Source organism: Prionailurus viverrinus, chromosome C1 (assembly GCF_022837055.1).
Source record: "Prionailurus viverrinus isolate Anna chromosome C1, UM_Priviv_1.0, whole genome shotgun sequence".
In the NCBI taxonomy this organism is placed as follows: Eukaryota; Metazoa; Chordata; class Mammalia; order Carnivora; family Felidae; genus Prionailurus; species Prionailurus viverrinus.
The window spans coordinates 43,482,879-43,506,561 of NC_062568.1; the positions used below are offsets into that span (position 1 = coordinate 43,482,879).

General features: G+C 34.4%; 1 long non-coding RNA gene across 1 annotated transcript in view; it reads left to right on the forward strand.

The window, feature by feature from the left end:
• Positions 1-23,683, forward strand: part of LOC125172777 (uncharacterized) — a 632,687-nt gene that overhangs the window by 119,031 nt on the left and 489,973 nt on the right. Inside the window, exon 2 of the long non-coding RNA XR_007154830.1 lies at positions 9,666-9,748. This is a non-coding gene — a long non-coding RNA (uncharacterized LOC125172777). The remainder of the gene's footprint in view (positions 1-9,665; positions 9,749-23,683) is intronic.

Consider the following 23,683-nt stretch of genomic DNA (forward strand, 5'->3'; position numbering starts at 1 on the left):
TTAATAAAACAAAGGTTACATATGAGAACCTATGATTTATTACCAAATCAACCCTAGGTTTCAATGGAGGAGTTACAAGCAGGGAATTTAAGCATGTTATTTTTTCAGAATTTTTTCCTTGATACAACAGTCATAAAGGTGTCTATATATAACATAAAATCTGCAGTTTAGCAATATTCCTACGCAGAGCATATTAATACCCCATTATATATCCAAATTGCCATTTTAAGCAGTATTTTCACAGGATATAATTTGTAGTTTTGACTGTTTCAAGATATTGTGCACTAATACCGCTTTTTAAAAAACGGAACATTTCTAACTGCAAGGATATGATGTCCCTTTTATTTGTTTTAAACAATGGAGAACATTTTGCTTTATTTCCCTCATTGGACATCCTCCAGTGTCCTTAACTTTGACATGCTTCCAATTTTCTTGGCATGCTGAGACACTAAAGCCAAGCTTTTTATCACTTTGATATGTATCTTGGGTTCCTGTGGCTCCAAAAAATTTCCCATGAAATCAAAATGTCACAATAAGATTAGTTAAAATTACAAGGCTTTATTTTAAGGAAACTCATTTTCATCAAAACCTTCTGCATTTTTTTTTTTACATTTTCTGTTTCTCTCTACTGAAGCATAATAGAAACCTTGTCATTTATATGTACAGATTTCAAATTAACCTATGTTGTACTTCTGTGAAAAAAAAATATTACCTCTCAGAGGCTTTTTATACTTTTTACTTTCTTAATTTTCTTTTCATTTTATAAAGTAACTTTTTATTTTATTTTATTTTATTTTATTTTATTTTATTTTATTTTATTTTTAGTTTCAGTAGAGCAAATATTTTCTCCCATCCAGTGGGCTATCTACATACTTTCTTGACAGTATGCTTTAAAGTGCAAAACTTTAAAATTTTAATAAAACCCTATTTGCATATATTGTGGTAACTTCTTTTTTTGGGTCATATCTAAGATTGTCATATCATTACTGGATTCAAAGTCATGAAATTTATTGTTATGTTTTCTTCTATGAGTTTTGTATTTTTAGCACTTACATTTAGGTCTCTGATCCATTTTAACTTTTGTATATGGAGTGAGATAGGGGAACATCTTCATTCTTTTGCAAGTGGATGGGCAATTGTCACGGATCCATTTGTTGAAAAGCATGTTCTTTACCCACTGAATGGTCTTGGCATCCTTCTTGAAATCAGTTGACTATAAATATGAGAGTTTTTATACCTAGTCTCTCATTTCAGTTCCATCAACCTGTATGTCTATTCTAATGCAGTATCACACAGTATTGCTTACTATAACTTTATAGTAAGTTTTGAAAATGGAAAGTATGAATCGTCAACTTTATTCTTTGTTTTTCAAGATTGTTTTGGTGCTTTTCTGAGTCACACATTACAATTTATTTGCATGTGTTGTAATTTGTTTTGTCGAAAACTGGACATCTTAGATAACATATTGGAGCAGCTCTGGATATCGATTCCCCTCCCCTCTTTTTTGCGGCTTGTTGTTTGCTTGTTTATTTCTTTAGTGATTGGCTAGAAGATTTTAGTGACATTTATTTCTGCTGTAGTGTGGAGCCCATGATGTTATTCCTCAGAGGTACAGTTGTGGGCATACATACATTTACTCTGAGATGGTTGTTTTTGGTGGGGCGTTCGTTGACTCTCTTCCTTCCTAATTTTCCCCTACTGTTGGATCCACCAATTACTCTGTTGATTTTGATAATGCCCTGGAATGTAAGTTGTTCCATAATCTGATATTATTAAATTCAGTCCACTCTATAAGAGGTTGTTTTGGAGGCCAGTGTTTGAGGTTTGCTCTGATCCCAGGAAAGCTCTTCTGGTCTGTATACTTGGTTTTCTCTGATAAACTAGGGTTTAACTTGTTACTCTTGTGAAGTCACTAGCCTCCTCTTAGTAATTTACTACCAAAACTTTAATTTTTAATTTAATTTAATTTATTTATTTTTTAATTTTTAAAAAATGTTTTTATTTATTTTTGAGACAGAGAATGAGCAGGGGAGGAGCAGAGAAAGAGAGAGACACAGAATCTGAAGCAGGCTCCAGGCTCTGAGCTGTCAGCACAGAGCCTGATGCAGGGCTTGAACTCACAGACTGCCAGATCATGACCTGAGCTGAAATCAGATGCTTAGCTGACTGAGCCACCCAGGTGCCCCAGAAACTTTAATTTTTTAAATAGCACCATTACCTTTGAGATTCATCACAGTTTCAGATGAAGTCAATTCCTTTGGGGAGAACTTCACAGAATCCTCTTCTTAATATCTGCCTGTCCTGTGGCCAGATCTCTGAGCCACGGCTCCGGGTGTGGGGGTGGGACAGTGGCCTACTTTTCTCTGGGTTATGCCCCTGTTTTTAGAGGAGAATGCTGGGCAAAGGGTTAGCCTCTGTTCTTTTCAGCTTGTGTCTCCCGGCATGGAAACTCCACCTTATGAGTGAGGAGGGTGAAGGTAGATTGGGGTCCAGTTTTCCTACCATGTCACACCTACGGTTAATCCTCCATCCTATGAGTGGGGACTGGGTAGAAGAAGAGAGCCTTTGACATCTTGGCCACGCTCACCTGGGATTTAGTTTCTGCAACTAATAGGTGACAGAGTGGAGAAATCCTGGCAGCTTGATCCTCTAAGAAAGATACTGTAGTCCATAACTGGGAACTGGAGGGATAAGTATCCTGTATTCTTGCCTGTAGTCATCGTAAATGGAGCTTCCATCATGCCAAACTGGGAGGGAATGGAGGAAGTGGGTCATGGTTCAGATATCATAGACTTCATTATTCTTACTTAATTCTAAAAAAAAATCCTTTTCCTTTTTTGTAAAGTTTTATTTATTTATTTCTGAGATAGAGAGAATGAGAGAGGCAGAGAGAGAGAGGGAGAGAGAGAGAGAGAGAGAGAGAAACAGAGAGAGAGAGGGAATCCCAAGCAGGCTCTGCACTGTTAGCATGGAGCCTGATGTGGGGCTCAAACTCACGAACCGTGAGATCATGACCTGAGATGAAATCAGGAGTCGTTTGGTTGCTTAACTGACTGAGCCAACCAAGTGCCCCTGAATTATTTTTTAAAAAAAATTTTAATGTTTATTTATTTTTGAGAGACAGAGAGAGACAGAGCATGAGCAGGGAAGGGGAAGAGAGAGGGAGACACACATTCTGACAGCTCCAGGCTCTGAGCTGTCAGCACAGAGCCCGATGTGGTGCTCAAACTCACAAGCCATGAGATCATGAGTTGAGCCAAAGTCTGACACTTAACTGACTGAGCCACTCAAGTGCACCCAAGTGCCCCTGAATTCTAAAAATATTCTTAAATAAATATTTGTTATTTGTTGTATGCCCTTACGATAATTTCCAGAAACTTCATCTTAAAAAAATATTTTCCACCAGTTATGCTTATTTTGCAAGGTAATGTGTCCATTGAGACTTTCACATTGCCATTCCAGAAGTAAAATTTCCTCTTAATTTCTTATATAGTTGTTTTCATAGGGTCGTAGGAAGATCCCTTCTCTCCTAGGAATCAGATTTCTAGGGGTCTGAAGCAGCAGCTTTTGCCACTTTTGGAACACTTTTCTCCACTAACATCCTTAGTTATTTTCCAATAACTAAGAGTTAACAGATATGTGATATTTAAAGACATATACAATGGGCAAGGACAAAACAAGTAAAAAACCTAGGAGGCATTAAAATATTTAACTATTGTATATCTCGGAGTCACTCAGGGAGTGATTGAATAAGCTGGAGTGATTCCTAAAAGTACTGAAGGAAGAGTTAGGTTTCTGCTACATAAGGCAAGCAGGAAAGGCTTCTCTCATGTGTCACTTAGTGACTGCATGCTCACTAGTAAAAGTTTGTGGAAAATTAAATGGTTTGTCAATATCCACTAAAACTTAAATACATTTACTAGGATCCAGCGATTCCCCTACTTATACATACTCAACTGAAAAGCATACATATGTTTATCAAAAGCAGTATACTAGAATGTATACATAAGCATTATTTTAATAGCTAAAAGTTAGAAACCACCCAAATGTGCATTACCATAGAATGGAAAAAAATAAATAATCGAGAACTGCATGAATCATATCAATAAATCTTAGAAATCTAATGTTGAAGAAAAGATGGCAGGCACAAAAGAATGCTGTGAGGATTAAGTTTTTGTTAATTTGTCTGGCCAGGGGATGCCCAGATTAAACATTATTTCTAGGTGCGTCTGTGTCTATGTGAGCAGGTGTCATCCAATCCACTGAAAACCGGAATAGAACAAAAAGTGGAGGAAGGAAGAATTGACTCCTTCCTTCATGATTGCTTTAGGTGGGATGTTGATCTTTTGCTCTCAGTGCTTCTGGCTGTCAGGCTTTTAGACCCAAACTGGCTATGTTACTGGCTCCCATGGCTCTCAGACTGAATTACACTACTGGCTTTCCTGGGTCTCCAGCTTGAAGATGGCAGATTGTGGGATTTCTCAGTCTCAATAATCATGTGGGCCAATTCACTATTCTTTCTTTCTTTCTTGCTATCTATTGATCTATCTCATCTATTATCTACCTATCTATCAGCTATCTATCTATTATTGGTTTCTCTAGAGGCTCCTGAATAATACAGCTATATTGAATCAGCTACATTTATGTAAAGTTTTAAAGCAGGATAAAGTAGTCTGTGGCGTTTGAATTCAAGAAGATGCGTGTAGAAATGGTGGGGAGATAGTGAATAGAAGGGAGCATGAGTGGAACTTTCAGACCGCTGCTCGTGTTGATTTTTATCTAGGTGTTGATGACACAAGTATGCTCAACTTGTGAAAAATAATTTGACTTGAACACTTCATACATAAGTACTTTTATGTGTATATATTTTGCTTCAATAAAAAGTTAAAGTAACTTTTTAAAAAGTTACAGAAGAATAAGACAAGATAAGACCATTACTGACTTAATGAGGATTGGGACACTCTATCAGTAAAGATCCTTAATCACATGAGATACTTATTCAGGTTAACAAACAAACCTGTAACATCTCATGGAAATTATAAATATCAAGTATGATCTCACAACAAATTATAAAACAAGGATTTATGCATTTGCTTATTATTTGCATATTTGGCTATATTAATTCTTTTTCTATTTTGCTGACATTTTATATAAAGTGCATTGTTGGTAGAAAAATTTAAAATTCAATCTTAAATTCTAGAATATCCAAGTGGGCCAAAAAAGGAATTAATACCATCCAGAGTTGAATACAATAACTAATGAGAATTTGTTTCCTTTTTGTGGGGAAAGGATGAACGTATCTTCATTTGTATGATCTATAGTTGCACCTTGTTGGGTAGAAAAATAATTCTATTCTTACTGTTGTTAGATAGAAACTTAAATATGAATGATGTCTTATTTGATTTCAGCTGTGATTATAGAATACACAAGATTAGGTGGCCTATAAACAACAGAAATTTATTTCTTATAGGTCTGGAGGCTGGGAAGTCCAAAATCAAGGCACAGGAAGTTTTGGAGTCTGGTGGAGACCCCCTTACTGCTGTGTCTTCACATGGTGGAAAGGGCCAGGGAGCTCTCTGAGGTTTCTTTTATAAGAAACCATTCCATTCATGTGGGTTCCATCCTCATGACCTAATCACCTGTCAAATGTCCCACCTCCAAGTACTAACAAATTTGAGATTAAGTTTTAGTGTATGAGTTTTGTGGGAACACAGTCTATAGAAAATAGAGAAACATGTGTGGATGCTGAGTTGTGAAAGGGGTAGAGTGTAACATCTAGTGTTTGTTGACTCACCTTTCCACATTGGCACATCTACACTCTCTTCTTCATTGGAGTGAGAACCCTGAAAATTATACTTTCCAGAGCTGCTTATTACCTGACTTCCTGTTGGTTTTTGCCAGTGAGAAAGTACAGATAAAAGATTGAAAGACAGAAAGAAGGCAGAAGCTATTTATATTCTGCTTCTATCGGTGATTGCCAGCAGTAGCAGCAGCAGGTGACTGAAAATAAGATCCATGGTCCCTCAGGATTAGGGGTAATTCAATAGCATCAATGAGACTGAGGGCTTCTGAATTGGCAGCAGTCCAGTTTTAAATGCAGCAGGAGCAGAGGCATCACTTCTGGCATTTCAGTGACACTGTCAGGCTCATTACTTCCAGCCTGAAGGAGGAAGCAGCTTCTAGATCTCTTTTTTTTTTCCTTTTTGCTCTCCATTTCCTCAAGCATTTTTCTTCTTTTCCCTTTTTCTGCTCTAGTCCCATATCCAATTCCCTGCAATATATCTCTCTTGCTTGAAATATCTAGAGAGGTTTCTCTTTTCTTGATAGGATAATAAACGATTCAACAAGGAAGCATTAATTCAGGAGCAGAAGCACAAAACATAAGCTAGCCCTTATGGAGACTGTATGCACACTGCAAATAATCTAGGTGAATGAGTTGCAAAAAACAAATGTGGTCTTTGAGTAGAATTATAAGGAATTATGTTTTCTCCAGAGATACATGTTTATTTTGTGGAGCCTGGGTTGTATTTCCTCTTGCTGCCCAAGTCAGGTAATTTAATGGTATTAACTACACAAGATAATCGGATGATCCTAAATAAAAAATTCTCTAGACTTGGTATCAATACTCTTCATGTTTATTTTTGATGGTCATAGCCCCTTGGTTTTAATGAGCCACTTGCTCAGGAACCAGGAAACAAAGCCTTGATTTTAATGAGCCATTCTCTAAGGGACAAGGATGAGAATAAGAGGTTATGTAAGAGAATCTCACCTAAAGCAAGGAAGGAGAACATGGATTCCGAGAAAAAAAGAATTCTGTAATGCAAAAAAAGTCAGGAGAGGAAAAAAATATGTACAAAGTAGACTGGACAAAGAACCACAAACAATGTACAAAGATTAAATAAAAAACATAAAATACATAGTTAGAAATGAATTCAAATGTATCTATCAACACTTAATGTAAATGGACTAACCCTCCAAATAGATGATAAAAATTGCCAAGTTGGATGAGGAAAAAGATGTGATTTTGCTCAATTTAACAAAATCATGCCTGGAGTGTAATATGGACAGAGGAAAGTTGAAAATGGAGGGCATGAGAAAAAAAATACAAGGAAAAAACTAACCAAAATGAAGCTTGTACACTTATAGACTTTTTGAAAAAAATACATACCGCTACAAATTTTTTAAAAAATCCAATGTTTTTGAAAGATCCAACTTCCTAGGAATACATAAAAATCATAAAATTGTGTGTACTTTATAATATAAGAAGAAACTGACTTCTGAGAAGAGATATATTAACACATTCAGTCTCAAAATCAATAAGAAAATATTAAGAATGCTTTGAAATTATCCAGTGTATGCATGTTATGCACATATTTATTTCTATTTCTCTATAATTGTATCTGCATCCGTATCTACATCGACCAACCATCTATGGATCTATGTGTATCTCTGTGTATCTATATATATAGCATCTGTCTATCCCTATCACCTTATCCTAGAACTGGAGAGTACATATTCTTTCTAAAAAACATGTACCATTTAAAAATTGACTATGTATGACCTAAAAAATTATCAAAAATTTGAGACCAATTTTCTGGCCACAATGCCATTAAACTACAATTAAATAATAAAAATAGAACAGAAAATCCCCTTAGGTTTGGAAAGGTAAATCCACACTTTATAACACATGTGCCAAATAATTAATCATGATGAAAATTATAAATATTTAGTACTGAATGATAATAAAAATACTTCTTGTGATAAACAGAGAGATATTTAAAGAAAAATTTATAATATTAAATGCTGACATTAAAGAAGTAGAAAATCAGGAAATGGATCAGTTGATCATAAGTTCTCCAATATCCACACAAAAATAAATCTGAATAAAGAGCTGGCTTAACTAGAACCTTCCCTCCAGTTGTAACAGTTATATAACTAATATGCTCTACATTCAATTTATTTCATAAATAGAAGAATCTAAAAGAATCATTATATTTCTCTTATTTTTGAAATAGAAAAGATTTATAAAGCAGAAAATAGAATATTAAAAATAGATAATTTTACTAATATAACTTCTTTCTTCATTACTGTAAGTTTCTGTAATTTAAAAAATGTTGGTTTTTTAGAAGAAAAGAGAATGACCTAGTATTTAGCACTCAGTTTTTCATCCAAATAGCTATCAAGTAGTATATTTCTTTTGCTGCTGAAATATTTAACAAATGAGAGATTAAAAATATGCTATTCTGACCTGAATTGCTTATAAAAAAATCATCTCTAAAAATGTATGATTAAACATGATTATTTTTCTACCAAATCACTTTTAAAATTTAAGGTATTTGTTAAAATTATTTATCCTGCATGAAGTCAATCAAGACAAGATAATTTCCTTTAGTATGAAGATAAGTGATAGTCTCTTCCTCATTCATACATGAAATATGGTAATATAAAAAGCTATTTTTTCTCTGAGATCTTCTCAAGCTTGGTTAGACTACTTAATTTACTAAGTGATGGGATATAATTTCATTACACAAAAATTGATAACTTTAGTAATAATATTTTATTCTCAATACACATGCATTTGTTAATGTCAAAAATAGACTTAAGGGAAATTAAGTAAGGTAAACTTTTTGAATTTGTGGTATATTCATAAACAGTAGATTAAAAGGAAATAATGAAGTCTGTATTGTTTCTGATCCATCAGTTCTATGACAGTAGAATATAAAGACAGTTGTGCTTAGTGTAAAGCATAAAGTATACATTAACCAATTTTGTGTGACAATCATTTTGGAACCTCATCCCTTTTTTGTCATATCTTTTAAAATAAATTTTTATTTAAACTTATTTATTTTTTCTTAATTAAGAAAACAATTTCTCAAAACAATTCCTCAGAACATATTAATAAATACCTCTTAATAACTCACATATCAGCAATTATTTATTTGAAAAAGTTTTAATACATTTCTGAAGATGACAAATTTTTTCTTTCAAGTAGCTCACTTTTTGCTACTCCCTAATATTTACACATCACAAATATCCTTTGATGGTATTTAATAGTGTCCTGTCAAACACTTTTGGCTTCCTGCAAGTTAAAAAAAAAAATCCTTTTTGTTCATTGCACTTTTGTTGCAAAATCCCATTTTGTTTAAACTCAACAGTTCATTTACCCTGAGACTACCAACATGCAACAGAATATGATTACAGAAAAACACATTATGCTTACTGGTAGCACTTTAAATTTATTGCTAAGAAATAAGTGGTAGAGGCAATCCTACTAGATAGTCTTACTTTATTTTGTTCCCATTTTCCAAGAGTCTCTCACATGCATTCATGCCTTCCCATAACCCTAGTGACTATCTTTCTTTATTCATTCTCAACTAATGACTCTGCTTTATATTGAAAGAAAAAAATAATAAAAGTTAACTATTTCTTCTTACAACAAAATCTATTCTGTATTCATGGGAACTCACATATCTTGCTGAGGTAGCCTCCAAAGATGGCCCCCAATGATTCCAACTTGTGTCATTACATTTACTTGTGGTAGTCCCTGCCTAATTGTATCCGAGTTCTGTTGTGTGGCCAACAGAATGCAAAAAGGTAGTGGTATGTCACTTTAAGATTAGATTATAAAAATATTGTTACTTTATTCTTTCTCTCTCTTTTTACAGTTGTTCAGGAGGAAGCCAGTTCATGGACAGCCTTATGGAATGACCCATACAGTGAAGAACTGCAGCTCCTTGCCAACAAAAACGTGAGTGAACTTGGAATGGATCCTTTAAGACTGGTCATGTTTTTAGAGAGCAATTCCATAGCTAACAGCTTGACTACAACCTTGTAAGAGACACTGAGCCAGAGTAACCCAGGGAGCATGCTCTCAATTCTGCATCTCAGGCACCATATAAGGCAATATATATTTGGTATTTTAATCTACTAAGTCTGAAGGTAATTTTGAGTATTAATTTAACAAAAACCTAATATGTGGGAGTCATTTGGAATCAGGCAGTGAGTGGAATTGGGAAAAGCTATACGGATTTTGAGAATACTGTAAGTTAAATGATTAAATGTTTTGAACACACTATTTATGGAATTTTGGACTTTGCCTTGGATATGTTGTTTATACAACTTTGAATTCTGGGGAGCCTGCTGGTGAGATCTTAAAGTGAGAAAAATATGACTGGAAATAGCGAGAAAGGGGATCCTTGTTATGTAGTGGCAGAAAGTTTATCAAAATTGTTGCCTGTAGTAATGTGCAAATTAGACAATGTGCCCAAATTAACTGGGCGATATAGCTAAGGAAATTTATAACTACAAGGTTGAAAGTATCCCCTGCTTTTTTTTCTTGATGATTATAGTAAATGCAAAAGGAGAAAGATAAGCTAATGGGAGGATCCATTAAATTTAAAAAAGCTGGGACTTGCTGATTTTGAAGATTATAGCTTTTTCGGATGGCAAAGAAAGCTGAAATTAAGGAATGGTTTCCAAGTAAAGAGCAGATCCAGGGAACTCTTAGGAAAGCATAGTCTAAAGACAAAGTTTAAGGTATGATTGTAAAATCATTTTTTGAGATCTAGCTTACACAAAAGACACTATAAATGACTAAGGGTATTCCTAGGATTCTCTCAATCACAAAATGGTGCTTCTTAAGCTCAAGGTTGTTGTTCCTTAGTCATCTCAACAAAAGCCCAAAGAAGAGAGGGGCTTATCAAAAATAGATTTGTGTGCTTAGCTTTTGTCTAGTGGAGTTAATTACAGTAACATTCACAGGAGACCAATGATATTTTTAATGAATTGTATTAGCAGAAATACTGCTAGCTTGGCTTGAAAGGATTGAAACACTGGTAGCTTGGATTGAAAGGGAAATGTAAAATGAAAAGAGACTTTTGGACCCCTGAACCTTTATAAACAAGAAACAGGTTGATAAAAACTCAGATGAAAACACATGCTATCTTTTATGTAATGGAAAGGGTGATTGGAATGTGGAAGCAAGAACCTTGTGGGCAGAGCCAGGAGATGTGAAAATTCATTTCCAGACAGGAGTAGGACTGAGTTTTAATCAAGTAACTTACAGTATTTGCTTGGATGAATTTCAGTATCGGTCTGTGCTAATAACCATTGTGTGCCAATTATTTTCCTTCTTTGAGAAGGAATGTACATAGTATTTATTCTCTGCCTGTCTCAACATGGTACATTAAATGTGTGAAACAGCTTTCTCTTCACACTTAGACAGGATTTGGAAGATGAGATTCTAGATCATGAGCTGATTTTTATGGGTCTTGGGTTGAGATATTTAGGAGTCTTGAGAAGGTGTTTATGTATTTTGCATATGGAAGGAATGTGAATTGTTGAAAACCAGAGGATAGACCATAGAAGAAAGCCTTTGAGATGGCTCCCTCATGATTTCCCCCTTCTGGAATTCATGCCTTTATAATCTTCCTCTCTCACCCACACTTTACAATGGTTGGTCTGTGTAATCAATAGAATTATAAAGAAGTGATGATATGTCATTTCTAAGATATATGTATGCAAGATAGTATAGAATCCGTCTTTGGTAAACTTTTGTTCTCTTTCTTTGGTGTCACTATTTCTGGGAGAAGCTGAGTCATGATCAGCCCTAGGGAGAGCAGCCTTATGCAAAGCCTATGGGAGAGATGAGTCTCCTGTCATCAGCTACATGAATGTTCTTGGATTAGATCCTCCAGCTCTAATTATATTTTCCAGCCCTAATTGTATGTTCATCAGACAGCTTGAATACAACTTCATTGAAGACTCTGCTTCAGAAACACACAGTTAAGTCATGCCCATATTCTTGATGCTTAGAATGAGATACTATATTTTTGTTGTTTTAAGCTGGTAACTTCTGGGTTGATTTATTATGCAACCATGGATAACAAATATACCCTACTTTCCTCTTGTTTACCTTAAATTCTATCAGTGATTTCAAATATTTATTTCCATGTCGAATTGAAGAGTATGCTAGAAAAAATGTTGGTGATCATCAAAGTCTCAGTATTTTGGTAGTTATGATTTCTGTTCACCAAATATTTATAGCTTTCCTTCTCTAGGTGGCATGGTAATACTGTGTTTTTCAGTCTCCTTTGTTTGCATAGAATCAAATGATTAGATCTGGCCAATTAGTTGTGAACAGAAATGATGTGCATTATTTCTTGTTTTGAGATTTTATTTGTCCTCCAGAGTTCTATCACACACTTTCTTTCTCTCCCTGTCTCTCTCTCTCATTTAAATGGCAACCAGCAATATTTCAGATATTCTGGATGGATTTTACTCAGTCAGCCTGAGTCCTGGAGGGACAGAGATGTAGAGCATAGCTCATGGCCTAAAAATGTTGATAATGTAGTAGGAGAAGAAATACACTTTTGTTGCACTTACTTACTGACATTAGGATATTGTCACTGCAGGATAACCTGGCTGATGTGACAGAGCCAGGCATCATGTAAGCCAACAAAAAGTGGAAGCATTATAAACACTGCAAACTGGGGAGTAGCTCTTGAGGTGATGCTAGTCTATTTCACCAAATATCATGACACAAAAGTAATGATCTGAAAAGTATATGGCATTATTTAAAAGCATATAAACATCATATTACATTCATAAAACATAACAGAATATTTAGTTGATCCTGATAAAAACCATGTAAAATGGTGTATGTATAATCCTATTTGATTATTATCTACTTCCAGACACACAGTACAGTGGCCTCTCTAACAGTTGTGTGGGTACCACAGGGCTAGTTCTTACCAAAAACCTGTGAGGGAAGGTGAATTTGAGCTGCAGTATTTTATAGATGGTGATTTTCTGCTTTCCTTGTTCTTCCTGCTACTGTAAGTAGTGGAGTCCTTCACAACAGAACTTTATTAACTTTGCCCTAGTAGTGAAGAGTCTCTAACCCATACAAATGGACGTGTGATTTGATAAAAAATAAAACTTTAGAAAAATAATTTTATGGGTCTTTACTCTTTCATCATAATCTAGTACATCCAGACTGATGCTGAATTTGGTCCCAAAGTAAGGGTGCTGCACTAACAAAACCCTAAAATGTGACATTTGTTTATTTAGTGAAATGAAGGCTGGAAAATTGATGATCTATGATATATAATGGCAAATATTTGGTAAAACTTTGATCTGAAGTAACTTGGGAGGCAGACTTGTAAATCAGGGGCAGGGTTTCTCTATCTCAGTACTGTTGACATTTTGGGGATATATAATTCTCTTTTGTCAGGGGTTGTCATTTGCATCACAGGATGTTTAGCAGAAAACCTGGCCTCTACCCACTAGATGCTAGTAGCACTCTTCCAGATGTGAAAGCCAAAATGTCTCCAGGCATTGTTAAATACACTCCAGAGAGCAAAATTGCCCTTGGTTGAGAACCAAACCTGCTATAGGGGAAGAGATCAGAAAAGATGAAGTTAATAGGGCAGATTGATAACTGTTGGTTGTCTTTACCCTAGTATTATGAGCAGGAGGTCAGCTCAGGAATTGACTGTGATATAAGAATATATATTTTTCTTTCTGGAAAAGCAAAATATGAAGACCTGAAGAGTTGGAAAGACAACGTTTGTCATATGCAAACATTGATCTACATGTGGAAATAGTCACACCTGGAGTTATTTTTAAGATAAATTTCTCATTTTTTTGTATTTCTTTGCATTCCAGTCTGTGCCCCTATACACTGATTTTTTGTTTTGTTTTTCATTTCAAATAGATATTTTGTTTTGGAACAGTTTTAGATTTAAAGAAAAATTGAAAACAGTACAGAATCCCTATATACTCATACTGTTTCCTGATTATTAACATTCTTTACATTAGTATGGTGCATTAGTTATAGTTAGTGAACCAATATTGATACATTAGTATTAACTAAAGTCCATACTTAATTCACATGTCCTTAGTTTTTACCTAATGTCCTTTATCTGTTCCAGGATTCCATCAAGGATTTCACCTTACATTCAATTGTCATGTCTCCTTAGGATTCTCTTCTTTATTACATTTTCTCAGACATTCTTTTTTCTTTAATTTTATTTTTTTTAATTTACATCCAAATTAGCATATAGTACAACAATAATTTCAGAGAGACAAGACATTCTTTGTTTTTGATGGTGTTGGCAGTTTCCATAGGTTTCCTTTATTAGGATTTATCTGATGTTTTTCAGATGATTAGATCAGGATTTTAGGTTTTGGAGAAGAATACCATAGAAGTGAAACACTGTTTTCATCATATGATATCAAGAGTACATATTATCAAAAAGAATAATTACTGTTGATGTCGATCTTCATTACGTGGTTGAGTTAGTGTTGAGTTATTCATTTTTCCACTCACTTTTCATACTGTGGTCTTGGGAAAGAAGTCACTATTCACAGCTCATGCTTTGAGTGGGAAGTTATGCTCAGCCTCCTTGAAGAGGGAGTACCTGCATAAATTATTTAAAATTCTTTTACATAGAAGATTTATCTCTTATCCCCCATTTGTTTATTAATTTAGTATTTATGCATATCATTATGGAACCATGGATATTTAGTATATACTTGGAATTATAAACCAATAATTCTTTATTTTCTTGCTCAAATTGTTCTCATTTTGGCCATTGGAAGAGTTTTAAATTTGTTCCTGTGTCCCTGTGACATATCCCCCCATCAATTTTTTTTAATATTTCCTTATTTCCAACACTACAAGATGTTCCAGGTTCATCTTGCATATTTTTTTCCCAGTCTTAGAATCAGCCATAATGTCCCTGTCTTACCCTTTTAGGTCCAGGAGATCATTAGTGATAGCCCCTCTTTCACTTATTTTGATCTTGGTAATTGTATCCTTTCTTTTTTTTTTTTTTTTTTTTTTTTTTTTTGGCTAGCCTGGCTAGAGGTTTATCAATTTAATTCATATTATCAAAGAACAAACATTGGTCTTTTTTATTATGTATATTGTTCTTATGTTTTTAATTTTATTGATTACTGGTTAAACATATTATTTCCTTATATTTGTTTGCTGTAGGCTTAAATTGCTCTTTTTTCTCTAAGTCTTTAAGTAGAAACTTAAGATTATAGATTTTAGATCTTCTTTTCTAATGAACTTAATTCTGTACATTTCCCTCTGAACACTGCTTACAATGCTTTCCACCAATTTTTATAAATTATATATTCATTTAAATTTAGTTAAAAAATTAAATTTACGACACTTCTTCACTGATCAACATGTAGTTTATAAATGTGTTCTTTAATGTTCAAATATTTGGGGACTTTTCCATATTTCTTTCTGTTATTGATAGTTCTTGACTTCTAATTCATTTTCATTGTGGTCTGAGAATACACTTTGCACAATTGTTATCTTTTAAACTGCTAAAGGAGTATTTTGTTGCCTATAATATGACATATTTTGGTAAATGCTCCATGTGAGTTTGAGAAAGATGTGTATTGTTTAATAGAGTATTCTATAAATATGAATGAGATCAAGTTGATTTATAGTTCTATTCAGATCATCTGTATCCCTACTGATTTTCTGCTTGCTTGATTTATCAATTATTGAAAGAGGGTTGTTGAGGTCCAAATATAGTGGTGAATTGTCTATTTCTCCTTGCAATTCTATTGGTTTTTGTTTCATGTACTTTGACACTCTGTTGTTAGATACACACACATTAAGGATTGTTATGTCTTTATGGAGAATTGACCTCTTTATCATTATGAAATGCCTCTATTCCTGATACTGTTCCTTGTTCTGAAGTCTATTTTGCCTAAAATAAAAAGAGCTATTTCAGCTTTATTTTGATTATTATTAGCATGATATCTCTTTCCCTATCCCTTTACTTTTAATTTATCAGAGTCCTTATATTTAAAGTACAATTCTATAGGGGTGCCTGGGTGGCTCAGTTGGTTAAGTGTTCGACTTCAGCTCAGATCATGATCTTATGGTTTGTGAGTTCACGCCCCATGCTGGTCTCTCTGCTGTCACACAAAGCCCACCTTGGATTCTCTTTTCCGCCCTGCCCCTACCCTTTTCTCTCTGACCTTTCCCTCTCTCTGCCCCTCTATTTCCTCCCCCCATGTACACACACTCTCTGTCTCTTTCTCCAAAAATAAACATGATAATAAAGTAGGTTTCTACAGATAACACACAGTTATGTCTTTTTGTCTGGGTCTTTAGGTCTATTGTCACCCTGACAATTTCTGTCTTTTTACTGGCGTATTTAGACCATTAACATTTAAGGTGATTATGGATAGAGTTGTATTAATATCTACAATATTTGTAACTTTTCTATCCATCGCAGTTCTTTGTTTCTTTTATTCCTTTTCCTCTTTTTCTGTCTTTTCTGATTTTGATTAAGCATTTTATGTAATTCCATTTTTTTTCTCTCCCACCTACCCCAATGTCTGTAAATTACTGATCAATTTACTTTCTCCATAATTTTGTCTTTTCCAGATTCTCACATAGTTGGAATATACAGTATGTAGTCTCTTCAGAGTGACTTCTTTTACTTAGCAATATTCATTTAAGGCTTCCCCATGTCTTGTGGCCTGATAACTTATTTCTTATTATTCTATTGAATAGGTTATAACAGTCCGTTTATCTGTTCATCTATTGAAGAACATTTTGGTTGCTTCCATGTTTTGGCAATTATGAATAAACCTGCTACAAATAACTGTATGTAGGTTTTTGTCTGGAGATGTTTTCAACTCATTTTGGGTAAATAGCAAGGAGCATGCTTACAGGATCACATGGCAAGATTACATTTGGTATCTGTAAGAAATTGCTAAAGTGTCTTTCAAGGTGGCTATACCATTTTTCATTTCCACTAGCCAGGCAGGAGAGTTCTTTTTGCTCTACAACCTCAGCAGCATTTGGTGTTGTGAACATTTTGGACTTTAGCCATTCTAATAAATGTGCAGTGGTATCTCAGTTTTGTTTGAATTCAGAACTCCTTAATGACATATGATGTAGAGCTTCTTTTCATATGCTTATTTGCGATATGTATCTCTTCAGGTGAGGTGTCTGTTCTAAATTTTTCCCACTTTTTAATTGGATTACATTTTTAACTGTTGAATTTTGAGTAGTCTTTGTATTCTTGAAAAATGTCCTTTACCAGATATTTGTTTTGTTAATATTTCCTCTCAATCTGTAGGGTTTTTTTCCCTTTTCTCAAAAGTGTCTCTTTACAGAGAGATGTTTAATTTTTTTTAATTTTTAATGTTTATTTATTTTTGAGAGAGAGAGACAGAGTGCAAGTGAGGGAGGGGCAGAGAGAAAGGGAGACATAGAATCCAAAGCAGGCTCCAGGCTCTGAGCTGTCAGCACAGAGTCTAACGCAGGAGTCAAACCCACGGCCCGTGAGATCATGACCTGAGACGAAGTTGGATGCTTAACCAACTGAGCCACCCAGGTACCCCAGAAAGATGTTTAAATTTTAATGAAATCCAATATATAATTTCTTTCATGGATCATGCTTTTGCTGTTGTATATAAAACCTTTTTGCCAAACCCACAGTCACATTGATTTTCTCCTATGTTACCTTCTGGATCTTCTATAGTTTTTTGCTTTACACAGAGGTCTGTGACCCATTTTGAGTCAAATTTTGTGAAAGGTGTAAGGTCATTGTCTAGATTCATCTGTTGCACGTGAATATCCAGTTATAGCACCATTTGTTGAAAAAACTATCCCTTTTCTATTGCTATTGCCTTTGTTCCTTTTTCAAAGATCAGTTGACTATTTTTGTGTAGGTAATTTTCTGGGTTATCTACTCTATCCCATTGATCTATTTGTTTACTCTTTTACCATTACTGCAGTGCTTTGATTATTGTAGCTGTATACTAAGTCTTAAAGTTGTGTAGTGACTGTCTTCTGACTATTCTTTTTCTTCAACATTGTGTTGGACATTGTGGATCTTTTGCCTTTCTATGTAAACTTCAGAATCATTTTGTTGATTTCCACAAAGTAACATGTTTGAATTTTTATTGCAGATGTATTGAATCTAAGGATCAAGTTGCAAGATTTGGTATTGTCACAATATTATTTCTCTCTGAAAAACCTCCTTTAATGTGTTTTACAGTGAAGGTCTACTAGTAACAAATACCTTTAGTTTTTTGTTTGTTTGAAAAACTATTTCTCCTTCACTTTCAAAGAGAATTTAATTTGATCAGAATTCTAGGTTGATTTTTTTTTTCTTTCAACACTTTAAGTATTTCCCTTCACTTTCTTCTTTCTTGCATGGTTTCCAAAGACAAGTATGATCTAGTTTTTATTCTTGTTCTTTTGTAAGTAAGGTGTTTTCTCCTCTGGCTTCTCTCAAAGTTTTTTCCTTGTGTTTGCTTTTCTGCAGTTTGAACATAATAGTCTTATCTGTATGTATATATTTTCCCCAAATTTATTCTACTTGGTGTTCTCTGGGTTTCCAGAATCTTTGGTTTGGTGTCTGTCATTAGTTTGGGAAAATTCTTGGTTATTATTACTTTAAATATTTCTCTGTAATATTTTCTTTTTCTTCTCCTTCTGGTATTGCTATAGTGTTACGTTTTTTGTAATTGCCTTCTTCTTCAATCTTTTTTTCCTTATTGCATTTTAATTTGGGAAGTTTATATTGACATATCTTCAAGTCCATGGATTCTTTTCTTAGCCATGTCCAGTCTATTGTTGAGTTCATCAAAGGAATTATTTAATTCTGTTACAATATTTTACATTTCTACCATTTTTATACATCCTTAGAACTTTCATCTCTCTCTACTTTGGGTAATTTATGTAATCTTTTATGTTTATACTATTTTCTGTTAGCATCAATAACATATTAATCATAGTTATTTTAAATTTTGTCTGACAGTTATAAAGCATGTATCATATCTGAATTTGGTTCTAATTCTTATTTTGTCTCTTTAGATTGTGATTTCTCTTGCTTTATTCATGCCTCACAATTTTTTGTTGAAAGCCAGATATGATACATTTGATACTTAGAACTAAGATAAAAGGACTTCAGTATGAAATTTTATGTTAATATTTCTGGGGATTGTACTGTGTTTAAAGGTAACTGTACCTGTAGTTGCCAGAGGTTTCATATTTTTCCAGTGTCTTTTTTTTTTTTTTTTTGGTCTTCCCTATTGTCTTTGGGTTTCTCTGAAAACTCATCTTTATATAGAAATAGGAATGTGCTAACATGATTATGGAGGCTGAGAAGTCTCATGATCTACAGTTAATAAGCTGGGAACCCAGGAGTGACAGTGGTATAGTTCTGTTCTGAAGGCCTACAGGCTCAATACCCAGGAAAAGCCAATGTTTTACAAAGGCAGGAATAAAATCTATGTCCCAGCTCAAGACAGTCAGGCTGGCAGAAATTTCTCCTCACATGCTGGATGTTCAGCCTTTTAATCTCTTCAGGCTTTCAACTAATTGGGGCCTGCCCACATTATGGAGGGCAATTGGCTTTTACTTAGTCCACATATTCAAATGTTAATCTCATCTAGAAACTTCCATACAGCACACTTAAGATGATGTTTTTTTCTTTTTTTTTAAAAAATTTTCATGTCTATTTTTGAGAGAGAGAGAGAGAGAGAGAGAGAGAGAGAGAGAGCAAGTGGGGGAAGGGCAGAGAGAGAGGGAGACACAGAATCTGAGGCAGGTTCCAGGCTCTGAGCTCTCAGCACAGAGCCCCATGCAGATCATGACCTGAGCTGAAGTCAGATGCTTAACCAACTGAGCCACCCAGGTGCCCCAAGATGATGTTTGACCAAATTTCTGGGTACCCCATGGTCCTGTCAAGTTGCCACATAAAATTATCCAACACAGTCATTTCCTGACATGTGTCACCTATCTCTCCTTATCTGAGTGGGAATGTTTATTGTGATTAATATGACTGCATTGAACAATTGATTATTGACTGTGCATGGATAACTTGTCTTTATAAATTTTTTTAAATGTTTATTCATTTTTGAGAGAGAGAGAGAGAGAGAGAGAGAGAGAGAGAGAGAGAGAGAGAACAGGGGAGGGGCAGAGAGAGGGAGACACAGAATCTGAAGCAGGCTCCAGGCTCTGAGCTGTCAGCACAGAGCCCGAGGTGGTGCTTGAGCTCGTGAAGTGCAAGATCATGACTTGCACTGAAATCAGATGCTCAACCATTGAGCTACACAGGCGCCCTGATAACTTGTCTCTATAGTTCATAAGATGATTAATCAAAAATTGACACATTTGGCTGAGGTAGAGACTATCATCCTTCACCAAGGGGTTCTGTACTCTGCACATAATTGCATTATTGGAATAGTTTTAGGATTATATTCTTTGCATAGGTGTACAATGAATAATGTGTAAGGGTAGGAAAGTGAAGTCATATTGGATCACCAGAAGGGAGAACAATAGTGCACATTACCAGTTTATCAATGTCTGGTTTTTCTCTACTTTGCTACTTGGGTTAGAATTATATCACCCTGCTCTCTTGATATTAGATGTGACCATGTGATTTCCTTTGACCAATAAAATGTGAGCATGAGTGACAGGTTTCATTTATAGGTTGAGGGAATTAACTCAGACTCTACTTCTATAATCACCATATAAAGGGAAGTGAAAATGAGAGATGGACAGTAACAATTAACTGCAATTGTTACAATGATTAGTGAGATACAGAGGAAAGCTATCCAAAATTCATTTTTCTATTATTAATTCTGTAAAAATATAGTGTTTCATGTATTATTCAAAAACTGAGACTTAATAATATCCTCCAACTAACATTTGCAGACTTGAATATATTAGAGGCTATTTTTAAGGGCCAATTGTTTTTAGACAAAACTAAAAACATAGTAGATTAAAAATTAAAAGTAAATAATTATACTTAGAAGTTGCAACACAAATTCTTATCTCAACTTTGATATAGAGTTTAGCTCAAATTAAATGTGGTTGAATCAGTAGTTTGAAAATAAATTATACCAGTAACTCACCCCAGTTTTAAGATCTTCTATAAATAGACTCTTAAGTAGACATAATTTGTAGTTTTTCTATTTTTTCCTCAAAGAATCAATGTATATTTCAGTAATGAGATGTTTAGTTCTGAGAATAAACAGTCTCTAAATAACATTATTTTCTTTGAGTGTTATTAAAATAGACCAACTTTACATTTTTTTTCAAATAATTACTCTGTCTAATTTTCTAGTTCTGTGCCATCAATAAAATAAAAAATAAAAATAAAAATAAAAATAAAAGAGGCACCTGGGTGGTTCAGTTGGTTAAGACTCCAGCTCTGGATTTCAGCTGAGGTCACAATCTCACAGTTCTTGAATTCGGGCCCCGCATTAGTCTTTGCTGACAATGTGGAGCCTGCTTGAGATTCTCTCTTTCTCTCTCTGCTCCTCCCTCCCACTCTTCCTCTCCTCTGAAAAATAAATAAGCATTTTAAAAATAATATAAAAAATTAAAATATGTCTGTTTATGTGTGACATACATGATTTATATTTCCTTATAAATTGTTTTTCATGATTGCCATCTTTTAGACCTGATAATTCAACAAGGAGTGACATGTATGCATTTATTTTGTTTGTGTTTGTGTGTGCATGTGTGTAGTTCTGTGAGGACTAGAGGGTGGAATTTGAAATGAATCTCTAATCTATGTCTCTTTCCTCTGCCTACCAAATCTAATGATAACACTCCATGGCGACAATGAGAGAAATAGGGCAGAAGGTCAGGTTCTGGTTTCGGCTGCATTGCCACAGTGCTCTCCATGTACTACTACTCTAGACCTTCCCTTAGATATTTATTAATCATTTCTCAGTGTTTTCTTGTTACCTTTGTTTTTATTATTTTTAGTTGCAGGTGTTTGCAGACGCAGTTTTAGCTTCATGGGAGGGACTCAGAATTCTGAATCTCTCCACTGACAGTGAAGAGAAATGGGCAGCTTAGTGATAAATTAGGTTTGTTTAGATGATTTGGACTATAAGATGGCTTGAGCAATTGGTTTTGGAGATCTTGTGTCACAGTATTTACAGTAATGTTATTCACAGAAGCACCAACAGAATCCTGATTGTTCACTCCTGAACTAGGAGGTGGATGGAGAACATGTTAAGGTCAGTTTAAACCCTGTCCTCAGTCTTAAAGTGATGTATTCTATTTATTCATGAAACTAAGTATTCTGGGAATGACAAGTTCAGGACACCAAAGAGCTTCCAGAACAAAGCCTTTCTAATTAAAGGCAAATCAGTGTGAGAAGGTTGATGCTGCCCATGATTCATTTCGTTGTTTCCTTGATATGGCTTGGTTGAGTCCCATGACTCTGAAACATTCTGGAAAATCAGTGCTTTTTAGTTTAGCATTCTGTTATCCATACTTTGTTATAATTCCCAATGCTGTCTCTCTGATCTCAATTTTATGACTTGCCTTGGACCCTGAATACAAATAAACAATGCAGAAAATGTTTGAGTTATATGACATGCTCAGTTTTTAAGATAGACTATGGTTATTTGAAATTCTGGGAGTTGCTGAATATAATAAGTTTCTTTTCAGTAGATTGCCATCTCATCTTCATTCTGAATTCAGGAATGGAGAAGTTTAAGATTGCTTTTTTCCTCATATAAATTAAAATGTGTGCTCCTTATTATTTTGCATATTTGTGCTTTTTGTCTTTTTCTCTTGATTAAGTGACATAGTAGTTTATCTGTTCTGAGATCTGCTTTTGCTATAAACAACTAACACTTGGTTTTATGGATTATTTTTATAATTCTTTGTGTCTTCCAATTTATTAAATTTTACATTTTTCTTCATTAATTCCTTTCATCAAATACTCTTATGTTCATTTTTTTTATTTTTATAATTATTCAAATTGAGTAATTATGCTATTTTTCCTTTTTAGAAATGTAAATACTTAAAAGTAAGAATTTTCTTTTGCTGTGCTCAGTTGTATTCCAATATATTTCAATAATATCTGCAACTGGTTTTTATTTTTTCTTGGAACACATGTAGGAGTGACATTTAAAAAATTACCTTAGGTTAGAAAACCTCTGCAATTCTAATAAATTATAGACACTACAGTGACTATTCTGTGATTATAACATGATAAAACTAGAAAACAACTAAAGAAAAAACTATTAGCACAGGCTGAGACACATACAGAGATTCCCTCTCTCTCTGTCTGTCTCTCTCTCTGTCTCTTTCACACACACTAATATGAAACACCTACATTCACTCCAAAAAAGGACTTAAAAGTAGTGCATAAATAAAATATTCCAAATATTTATGGCCCAATTGGAACTATCTTTAAATCACTTGAAAAACAAAGAAGTATAAATTTAGCATAAAAAAAGAAAATAAAACGTTATTTGACATTGTCTACATTGACTATATGACTTGTTTTCAGTGTTTTGTAAATGTTAAAAAAAGTTATTGTTGAATATATAAAAATTAATAGTCTTTTAATTGTTAGCAAGAAAAGGAATGAATGGTAGGAGCCAAAGAAGTGTAACACGTTTTAATAATTAACATGTTATTAGAATTGAAAAGAGGGGCGCCTGGGTGGCACAGTCGGTTAAGCATCCGACTTCAGCCAGGTCACGATCTCCCAGTCCGTGAGTTCGAGCCCCGCGTCAGGCTCTGGGCTGATGGCTCAGAACCTGGAGCCTGCTTCCGATTCTGTGTCTCCCTCTCTCTCTGCCCCTCCCCCGTTCATGCTCTGTCTCTCTCTGTCCCCCCAAAAATAAATAAACGTTGAAAAAAAATTAAAAT